The 10943-nt window shown below is 38.5% G+C and overlaps 1 non-coding gene across 1 annotated transcript; it reads right to left on the minus strand.

Moving 5' to 3' along the window:
- Nucleotides 1-10502: 10502 nt before the first annotated feature.
- LOC130943099 (small nucleolar RNA R71) lies at nucleotides 10503-10610 on the minus strand. Its single transcript, XR_009071633.1, has one exon. It is a non-coding gene; the product is annotated as a small nucleolar RNA R71 (small nucleolar RNA).
- Nucleotides 10611-10943: the final 333 nt, after the last annotated feature.

A 10943-nucleotide genomic window follows, 5' to 3' on the forward strand; every position in this document is an offset into this window, starting at 1 on the left:
TCAATAAGCAAGAAGGCTTATCAGTCACAACATTCTTATCTTCAAAACTTGTTTGCACTCAATTTCAAGAATGCATCACATGAAAGTTCTTTGAAAAGAAGGATTGAGGAATAAATCAGTTTTTGAGGCAAGCAAAAGATTAGGAGAAGTGGTGGTTCTAGTTGTTTGATTATGTCTTGAGGTTGCATGCTTGTGAAAACTTGCATGAGAGCTCATAGGCAGGATGTGAAGTTCAAAGAAATATTGTGGAGATTCTCAAAAATCAATTGATCCGAGAAGCAGCAACCAAAACAAAAAGAAAAGAAAAGAAAATACAAAAACAAAAAGAACTTGGCCCAAGGCTCTGAGCATCAATTACTAGGCAGAAAAAGAAAGAAAGAAACAAAAACTCAAAGAGTTGCTATCCTAGTAAATGCTTGTGGTTGAAGTGTGTCAAGGAAAGAGGCTTGAGCAAGTAAATCCTTGGGGGTGCTTTAACACCTAATACCTTAAAACCAATTGGTTTAGGAGTATTGATTGAAAGCTTATTTAAAGAGCCGCCTTGAGACATGACACTTAGAGTCGAGGTCAAAGCACAGAAACTATAAGCTGCTTCAAGGTGATTATATATAAAGAGATCTCCATGATACCATTTGGATGAAAATCCTAAAGACCTACGACTCCCAATATGTAAGGACTAATGAGCACTGAAACCCTTGCTTGAGCAAATAATTTAGAGTTTACCCCACTGTTACTTGATCACTTCTCTCACTGTATTTTACAAGTGTTCCTCAACCCATCTTAATTGAAAGAACCTTTGAGCATAGTTCATTTCTTGCTTGGGGACAAGCAAGCTTTAAGTTTGGTGTTGTGATGACAAGTCATCTTAGCCTAGTTTCACTAGTCTTTTTCTTTTGTTTTCACTTGAATTATGCACTTTCTTAAGCTACAAGCAAGCCAATTTAGGTAGATTTTCATGCTTCCTTTGATTGAATCAACCATATGTGAATTAATGCTTTTTCCTGAGGTTTGATGCCATAAATGGTGCATATTAGGATATAATGATCATCTCATGATTTCAAGCATAGCTTTGATGTGTTTGGTTGATTTATGATAGGTGAAGAAAGCTTGGAAAAGGATTGAAGTGAGAAGGAATGACTAGAAGCTAAGAGAAGACAATGAATCAAGTGAAATTGAACCAGGAAAGAATGAAGTTGGAGTTGAAGTTAGCCTCAACGTTAGCCCCCTAACTTGGAGGCTAACGTTGGAAGCTAAAAATTCCTCCCAGGGCTAGCCACGTTAGCGCCAACGTTAGCCCCCTAACTTGGAGGCTAACGTTGGCATTTGAATTCTCCTCCAGGGTGTGCAACGTTTGCGCCAATGTTAGCCCCCTAACTTGGAGGCTAACGTTGGCGCCTCACCAACTCAAAGCAAGGCCAACGTTAGGGTCAAAGTTAGCCCCCTAACGTTGGCCCAAACGTGAAGTGCAGAAGATGGGTGTTGCTGCTAGAAAAAGTTGGCCTCAAAGTTAGCCCCCTAACTTTGAGGCTAACTTCAAAACCCAACTTTGCAAAAACTCAATCCGGTTCAATTGATTCACTTGGGTCTCTCTCCAAACTTCAAGAGCAATCAACCAAGGCCTCTTTCAACCCAATTCCACCAAGAGCAAAGGCCCAACTCAAGGCTTGAAGATCAATTGAAGAAAGTGTATAAATAGGCTAGAATTCAATTTATTCGAGGAGTTCTCTTTTTAGAATTGGGCAGAGAGCTTTCCTTTAGTTTTTGAGTTACAGAGTGATCTTTAGTTTCTTGTTTCGGGGGAAGGAGAATTGCATTCTCTTCCTCTTAGCTTTATTGCTTTTAATTTCAATCACTCTTGTCTTGGATCTTGGGTTGGAGAATTGAAGGAATTCTGTTTCAATCTCACCTTGGATCTTGTTTACTTTCACTGCAATTTGAATTTCCTTTTCTGCTACTTGCTTTCTCATTTAATTTCCTTGCAATTTACAATTCCTTTGAGATTGTTCTTGTTGGATCTAGGAAGGCATTGAGATCTAGACTTGGTTATCTAGTCTCTGGGTCCTGAGATCAAATTTCTCATTTCAATTCTCTGCTCCTTGCTTTCATTGTTCATTTAATTTCCTGTTTCGAATCTGTTTCAACCCATTCCCCATTTACTCTTCTGTTTAATGCAATTTACATTCTCTTTGTTTAGATCTTGCAAATTCAAGTCCCAATCCCCTTTACATTTCAAGTCATTTACAATTCTTGCCATTTAAGATTCTTGCAATTTACTTTTCTTGCAATCTAAGTTTCTGCCATTTAATTCCTTGTTCTTTAAGATACAGCATTTTAATTCTTGTTCTCTTTACTTTCAATGCAATTTAAATTCTGCAACTCAATCAATCAAATCTTGATTCGCTTGACTAACTCAACCACTAAACTAAAATTGCTCAATCCTTCAATCCCTGTGGGATCGACCTCACACCCGTGAGTTTTATTACTTGATGACACCCGGTGCACTTGCCGGTTAGATCGGTATTGTTTTGAGAGAGATTCATTTCTCAAACCAAAATAATTCCCATCACAAATCATTAATTGATAGCAAGTATTTTTGAAAAAGAAAAGAAATTGATTTTGAAAAAGATTTAATTGAAAAGATACGATTTGTAAAAGATTTGATTTTAAAAAATTTTGAAAACTTGAAAAAAATTTGAATTGAAAACAGAATCTTCCCTCTTGTGCCATCCTGGCGTTAAACGCCCAGAATGGTGCACATTCTGGCGTTTAACGCCCAAAACACTACCCTTTTGGGCGTTAAACGCCCAGCCAGGCACCCTGGCTGGCGTTTAAACGCCAGTTTGCCTTCTTCACTGGGCGTTTTGAACGCCCAGCTTTTTCTGTGTAATTCCTCTGCTGTATGTTCTGAATCTTCAATTCTCTGTATTATTGACTTGAAAAGACACAAATTAAAAATATTTTTGGATTTTTTTATAATGAGGAATAATCAAAATGCAACTAAAATCAAATAACAATACATGCAAGACATCAAACTTAGCAGTTTGTATACCATTGACACAACAAAACACTCAAGACAAGAGAATTTAAAGATCAGAACAAGGAAATCATTCAGAACAACTTGAAGATTAATGAAGACACATGCATGAATTCGAAAAATGCAAGAAGAACAGAAACATGCAATTGACACCAAACTTAAAATGAGACACTATACTAAAACAAGAAACATGAGAATATTTTTGGTTTTTATGATTTTATAAGTTTTTTGGATTTTTCGAAAATTAAGTGGAAAAGAACATAAATGTATCAAAATTCTTAATGAGAATTCCAGGAATCATGCAATGTTAGTCTAAAGCTTTAGTCTAAAGGAATTAGACATGGCTAGCCAAGCTTCAGCAAGACATTGCATTCAAGAGCTAAATTGATGAGAATCAATCAGCTTTGGTGATGATAAGAACATCACCTTGAAACACTAGAATTCATTCTTAAGAACTCTGAAAAATACCTAATCTAAGCAACAAGATGAACCGTCAGTTGTCCATACTCGAAACAATCCCCGGCAACGGCGCCAAAAACTTGGTGTTGTTGCCGGATCAAAACTTGGCACTGTTATTGCAAGGAACAAATGCGAAACTGTAGTTAGGACATTTAATTCCCCGGCAACGGCGCCAAAAACTTGGTGCACGAAATTGTGATCATCAATGGCGCCATCAACATGGTACGCTCAATTGCAATCTCAACTCTTTATCACAACTTCGCACAACTAACCAGCAAGTGCACTGGGTCGTCCAAGTAATAAACCTTACGCGAGTAAGGGTCGATCCCACGGAGATTGTTGGTATGAAGCAAACTATGGTCACCTTGTAAATCTCAGTCAGGCAGATTCAAATGGTTATGAATGATATATGAATAAATCATAAAGATAGAGATACTTATGTATTTCATTGGTGAGAATTTCAGATAAGCGAATGGAGATGCTTTGTCCCTTCCGTCTCTCTGCTTTCCTACTGTCTTCATCCAATCCTTCTTACTCCTTTCCATGGCAAGCTGTATGTTGGGCATCACCGTTGTCAGTGGCTACAATCCCGTCCTCTCAGTGAAAATGTTCAACGCACCCTGTCACGGCACGGCTAATCATCTGTCGGTTCTAAATCAGGTTGGAATAGAATCCATTGATTCTTTTGCGTCTGTCACTAACGCCCAACCTTCAGGAGTTTGAAGCTCGTCACAGTCATTCAATCATTGAATCCTACTCAGAATACCACAGACAAGGTTTAGACCTTCTGGATTCTCTTGAATGCCGCCATCAATTCTAGGTTATACCACGAAGATCCCGATTAAAGAATCCAAGAGATATCCACTCAATCTAAGGTAGAACGGAGGTGGTTGTCAGGCACACGTTCATAGGTGAGAATGATGATGAGTGTCATGGATCATCACATTCATCAAGTTGAGGAACAAGTGATATCTTAGAACAAGAATAAGCTGAATTGAATAGAAGAACAATAGTAATTGCATTAATACTCGAGGTACAGCAGAGCTCCACACCTTAATCTATGGTGTGTAGAAACTCCACCGTTGAAAATACATAAGAACAAGGTCTAGGCATGGCCGTATGGCCAGCCTCCCAATGATCTAAGAACTAGATGTCCAAAGATGATCAAAAGATCTAAAAATGATCCAAAGATCCAAAGATGAAAATACAATAGTAAAAGGTCCTATATGTAGAGAACTAGTAGCCTAGGGTTTACAGAAATGAGTAAATGACATAAAAATCCACTTCCGGGCCCACTTGGTGTGTGCTTGGGCTGAGCATTGAAGCATTTTCGTGTAGAGACTTCTCTTGGAGTTAAACGCCAGCTTTTGTGCCAGTTTGGGCGTTTAACTCCCATTCTTGTGCCAGTTTCGGCGTTTAACGTCGGGCAGTTTTGAGCTGATTTGGAACGCCGGTTTGGGCCATTAAATCTCGGGCAAAGTATGGACTATTATATATTTCTGGAAAGCCCAGGATGTCTACTTTCCAACGCCGTTGAGATTGCACCAATTGGGCTTCTGTAGCTCCAGAAAATCCACTTCGAGTGCAGGGAGGTCAGAATCCAACAGCATCTGCAGTCCTTTTCAGTCTCTGAATCAGATTTTTGCTCAGGTCCCTCAATTTCAGCCAGAAAATACCTGAAATCACAAAAAAACACACAAACTCATAGTAAAGTCTAGAAAAGTGAATTTTAACTAAAAACTAATAAAAATATACTAAAAACTAACTAAAACATACTAAAAACATACTAAAAACAATGCCAAAAAGCGTACAAATTATCCGCTCATCAACCTTGCAGCTCTAAAGTATTTATTAGCTAAAAAGGAATCCAAACCAAGGCTTATACGTTGGATACTGCTACTACAAGAATTTGATTTAGAAATAAAGGATAGGAGTGGTACCCAGAATCTAGTGGCAGACCACTTAAGTCGCCTTGAACACATTAAGGATGACTCCACTCCTATAGCTGATAATTTTCCATTTGATAACTTACAAGCAGTATCTGAGGTAATCCCTTGGTATGCACCTGTAGCTAATTATCTAGTTAGCCGCACTTTTCCCCCACACTTTACTAAGCACCAAAGAGACAAGCTGAAAAGTGAGTCTAAATATTATATATGGGATGACCCATATTTATGGAGATGTGGCGCTGACCAGGTAATTAGAAGGTGTGTGCCTCAATTAGAATTCCAGTCCATTTTAGAGGCCTGTCACTCATCTGTGAGTGGAGGACATTTTGGCCCTCAAAGAACAGCTAGAAAAATCTTAGACTGTGGATTCTGGTGGCCCATCCTTTTTAAAGACGCTGTTGAATTTCGTAAATCTTGTCCCCCATGCCAGAGGTTTGGTAATATATCCAAGAGGGATGAAATGCCTCAACAAACTATGCTTTTCTGTGAAATTTTTGATGTCTGGGGCATTGACTTTATGGGCCTATTTCCAAATTCTAATGGCCACCTCTATATATTGTTAGCTGTAGACTATGTTTCTAAATGGGTGGAAGCAGTTCCTACCCATACTGATGATGCTAACACTGTTGTTTTCTTTGTTAGAAACCACATTATTTGTCGCTTTGGATCACCACGAGCAATCGTGAGCGATTAGGGCACCCATTTTTGTAACAGGAGACTAACAGGATTACTGAAGAAGCATGGGATAATTCATAAAATAGCAACAGCCTACCATCCTCAGACTAATGGGCAAGCCGAGGTGTCTAACAGAGAGATAAAGTGCATCTTACAGAAGATAGTCAAACCTCATAGAAGGGACTGGAGCACCAGACTACAAGATGCACTCTGGACATATAGAACAGCATACAAGACACCCATTGGGATGAGTCCTTTCCGCTTAGTCTATGGAAAGGCTTGTCACCTTCCAGTTGAGGTAGAGCACAAAGCTTTTTGGGCAGTAAAGGAATGCAACATGGGATTCGAGAAAGCCGGAGCTGAAAGAGAGTTGCAACTGCAAGAATTGGAGAGCCTTCGCCTAGAAGCTTATGAGAACTCAAGACTGTAGAAGGAGAAAATGAAGGCTATACATGATCAACACATCAAGAGAAAGGAGTTCCAACCAAGGGATTTGGTCCTTCTTTACAACTCTAGACTGCGGCTCATGCCAGGCAAACTGCGATCAAGGTGGGAAGGTCCATATAGAGTCGAGAAGGCTGAACCATATGGAGTTTTCCATCTAAGTCACCCTTCAAGCTCTGAACTCATCAAGGTTAATGGACATCGTTTGAAGCTCTACTGATGAGCGGATAATTTGTACGCCTTTTGGCATTGTTTTTAGTATGTTTTTAGTATATTTTAGTTAGTTTTTATTATATTTTTATTAGTTTTTAGTTAAAATTCACTTTTCTGGACTTTACTATGAGTTTTTGTGTTTTTCTGTGATTTCAGGTATTTTCTGCCTAAAATTGAGGGACCTGAGCAAAATCTGATTCAGAGACTGAAAAGGACTGCAGATGCTGTTGGATTCTGACCTCCCTGCACTCGAAGTGGATTTTCTGGAGCTACAGAAGCCCAATTGGCGCGCTCTCAATGGCGTTGGAAAGTAGACATCCTGGGCTTTCCAGCAATATATAATAGTCCATACTTTGCCCGAGATTTAATGGCCCAAACTAGCGTTTCAAATCAGCTCAAAACTGCCCAACGTTAAACGCCGAAACTGGCACAAGAATGGGAGTTAAACGCCCAAACTGGCACAAAAGCTGGCGTTTAACTCCAAGAGAAGTCTCTACACCAAAATGCTTCAATGCTCAGCCCAAGCACACACCAAGTGGGCCCAGAAGTGGATTTTTATGTCATTTACTCATTTCTGTAAACCCTAGGCTACTAGTTCTCTACAAATAGGACCTTTTACTATTGTATTTTCATCTTGAGATCTTTGAATCTTTGGATCCTTGATCATTTTGAGTCTTTTGATCATGTATTGGGAGGCTGGCCATTCGGCCATGCCTAGACCTTGTTGTTATGTATTTTCAACGGTGGAGTTTCTACACACCATAGATTAAGGTGTGGAGCTCTGCTGTACCTCGAGTATTAATGCAATTATTATTGTTCTTCTATTCAATTCAGCTTGTTCTTATTCCAAGATATTCATTCGCACTCAAGAACTTGATGAATGTGATGATTATGTGATGCTCATCATCATTCTCACTTATGAACGCGTGCCTGACAACCACTCCCGTTCTACAAGCAAACAAGGCTTGAATGTTTATCTCTTGGATTCCTTAATCGGAATCTTCGTGGTATAAGCTAGAATTGATGGCGGCATTCAAGAGAATCCGGAAGGTCTAAACCTTGTCTGTGGTATTCTGAGTGGGATTCAATGATTGAATGACTGTGACGAGCTTCAAACTCCTGAAGGCTGGGCGTTAGTGACAGACGCAAAAGAATCAATGGATTCTATTCCAACCTGATTGAGAACCGACAGATGATTAGCCGTGCCGTGACAGGGTGCGTTGAACATTTTTACTGAGAGGACGGGATTGTAGTCAATGACAACGGTGATGCCCAACATACAGCTTGCCATGGAAAGGAGTAAGAAGGATTGGATGAAGACAGTAGGAAAGCAGAGAGACGGAAGGGACAAAGCATCTCCATACGCTTATCTGAAATTCTCACCAATGAATTACATAAGTATCTCTATCTTTATGCTTTATTCATATATCATTCATAACCATTTGAATCTGCCTGACTGAGATTTACAAGGTGACCATAGCTTGCTTCATACCAACAATCTCCGTGGGATCGACCCTTACTCGCGTAAGGTTTATTACTTGGACGACCCAGTACACTTGCTGGTTAGTTGTGCGAAGTTGTGAAATTATGTTTAGACCATGGTATTGAGCACCAAGTCTTTGGAGCCATTACCAGGGACTGTTTGAGTTGTGAAAAGAATGAATCACAATTTCGTGCACCAAGTTTTTGGCGCTGTTGCCGGGGATTGTTGACTTTGGACAATTGACGGTTCATCTTGTTGCTTAGATTAGGTATTTTTTCTTCAGAGTTCTTAAGAATGAATTCTAGTGTTTCAAGGTGATGTTCTTATCATCACCAAATCTGATTGATTCTCATCAATTTAGCTCTTGAATGCAATGTCCTGCTGAAGCTTGGCTAGCCATGTCTAATTTCTTTAGACTAAAGCTTTAGACTAACATTGCATGATTCCTGGAATTCTCATTAAGAATTTTGATATATTTATTTTGTTTTCCACTTACTTTTCGAAAAATCCAAAAAAAATTACAAAATCATAAAAACCAAAAATAGTGTATGTTTATTGTTGAGTCTAGTGTCTCATGTTAAGTTTGGTGTCAATTGCATGTCTCTGTTCTTATTGCATTCATTCATGTGTCTTAAGTAATCCTCAAGTTATTCTTGATGACTTTCTCGTTCTGATCTTTAAATTCTCTTGTCTTGAGTGTTTTGTTGGTTTTCATATGCATTCTCATTTTGTTAGTGTCAATGGTATACAAACTGCTAAGTTTGGTGTCTTGCATGCATTGTTATTTGATTTTAGTTACATTTTGATTATTAAAAATCCAAAAATATTTTTAGTTTGTGTCTTTTCAAGTCAACAATACAGAGAATTGAAGATTCAGAACATATAGCGGAGGAATTACACAAAAAAGCTGGGCGTTCAAAACGCCCAGTGAGGAAGGCAAACTGGCGTTTAAACGCCAGCCAGGGTGCCTGGCTGGGCGTTTAACGCCCAAAAGGGTAGTGCTTTGGGCGTTAAACGTCAGAATGTGCACCATTCTGGGAGTTTAACGCCAGGATGGCACAAGAGGGAAGATTCTATTTTTAATGCAAATTTTTTTCAAGTTTTCAAAGTTTTTCAAAATCAAATCTTTTTCAAATCAAATATTTTCAATCAAATTTTTTTTCAAAATCAATTTCTTTCCATTTTCAAAAATACTTGCTATCAATTAATGATTTGATTCAACATTTCAAGTATGTTGCCTTTTCTGTTGAGAAAGGTTTAATGTTTGAATCATATCTTTTCTTGTTAGCCAAGTCATTAATTTTTAAAATCAAATCTTTTTAAATTATTTTTCAAATCATATCTTCTCAATCATATCTTTTTAAAACCATAACTTTTCAATCATATCCTTTTGATTTCTAATTTCAAAATCTTTTTCAAAAATTACTTGATTTCTTTTCCACTCTTGGTTTTCGAAAATCAATTAGTGTTTTTCAAAATATTTTTAAAATCTTTTACTTAATTTTCAAAAATTTCTTCCCCTCTTCTCACATCCTTCTATTTATGGACTAACACTCCTCCTTAATGAACAATTCAAACTCCATCTTTCTTGATAAGTTCGAATTCTCTACTCCTTCCTTCTATTTTTCTTTTCCTCTGACACCTCAAGGAATCTCTATACTGTGACATAGAGGATTCCATATTTTCTTGTTCTCTTCTCTTTTATATGAGCAGGAGCAAAGACAAAAGCATTCTTGTTGAGGTTGACCCTGAACCTGAAAGGACCTTGAAGCGAAAGCTAAGAGAAGCTAAGGCACAACTCTCTATAGAGGATCTAACAGAAATCTTCAAAGAAGAAGACATGGCAGCCGAAAACAACAACAATGCCAATAATGCAAGGAAGGTGCTGGGTGACTTTACTGCACCTACTCCCGACTTCTATGGGAGAAGCATCTCTATCCCTGCCATTGGAGCAAACAACTTTGGGCTTAAGCCTCAATTAGTTTCTCTAATGCAACAGAATTGCAAGTTCCATGGACTTCTATTGGAAGATTCTCATCAGTTTTTAGCTGAATTCTTGCAAATCTGTGACACTGTCAAGACTAATGGGGTTAACCCTGAGGTCTACAGACTTATGCTATTCCCTTTTGCTGTAAGAGACAAAGCTAGAATATGGTTGGATTCACATCCTAAAGAAAGCCTGAACTCTTGGGAAAAGCTAGTCAATGCCTTCTTGGCAAAGTTCTTTCCACCTCAAAAATTGAGTAAGCTTAGAGTGGAAGTCCAAACCTTCAGACAGAAGGAAGGTGAATCCCTCTATGAAGCTTGGGAAAGATACAAACAATTGATCAGAAAGTGTCCCTCTGATATGCTTTCTGAATGGAGCATCATAGGTATCTTCTATGATGGTCTGTCTGAACTGTCCAAGATGTCTTTGGATAGCTCTGTTGGAGGATCTCTTCATCTGAAGAAGACGCCTACAGAAGCTCAAGAACTAATTGAAATGGTTGCAAATAACCAATTCATGTACACTTCTGAAAGGAATCCTGTGAACAATGGGACAAATCAGAAGAAAGGAGTTCTTGAGATTGATACTCTAAATGCCATATTGGCTCAGAACAAAATATTGACTCAGCAAGTCAATTTGATTTCTCAAAGTCTGGCTGGAATGCAAAATGCACCAGGCAGTACTAAGGATGCTTCATCT

This window comes from Arachis stenosperma, chromosome 7 (genome assembly GCF_014773155.1).
Source record: "Arachis stenosperma cultivar V10309 chromosome 7, arast.V10309.gnm1.PFL2, whole genome shotgun sequence".
NCBI classification, from domain to species: Eukaryota; Viridiplantae; Streptophyta; class Magnoliopsida; order Fabales; family Fabaceae; genus Arachis; species Arachis stenosperma.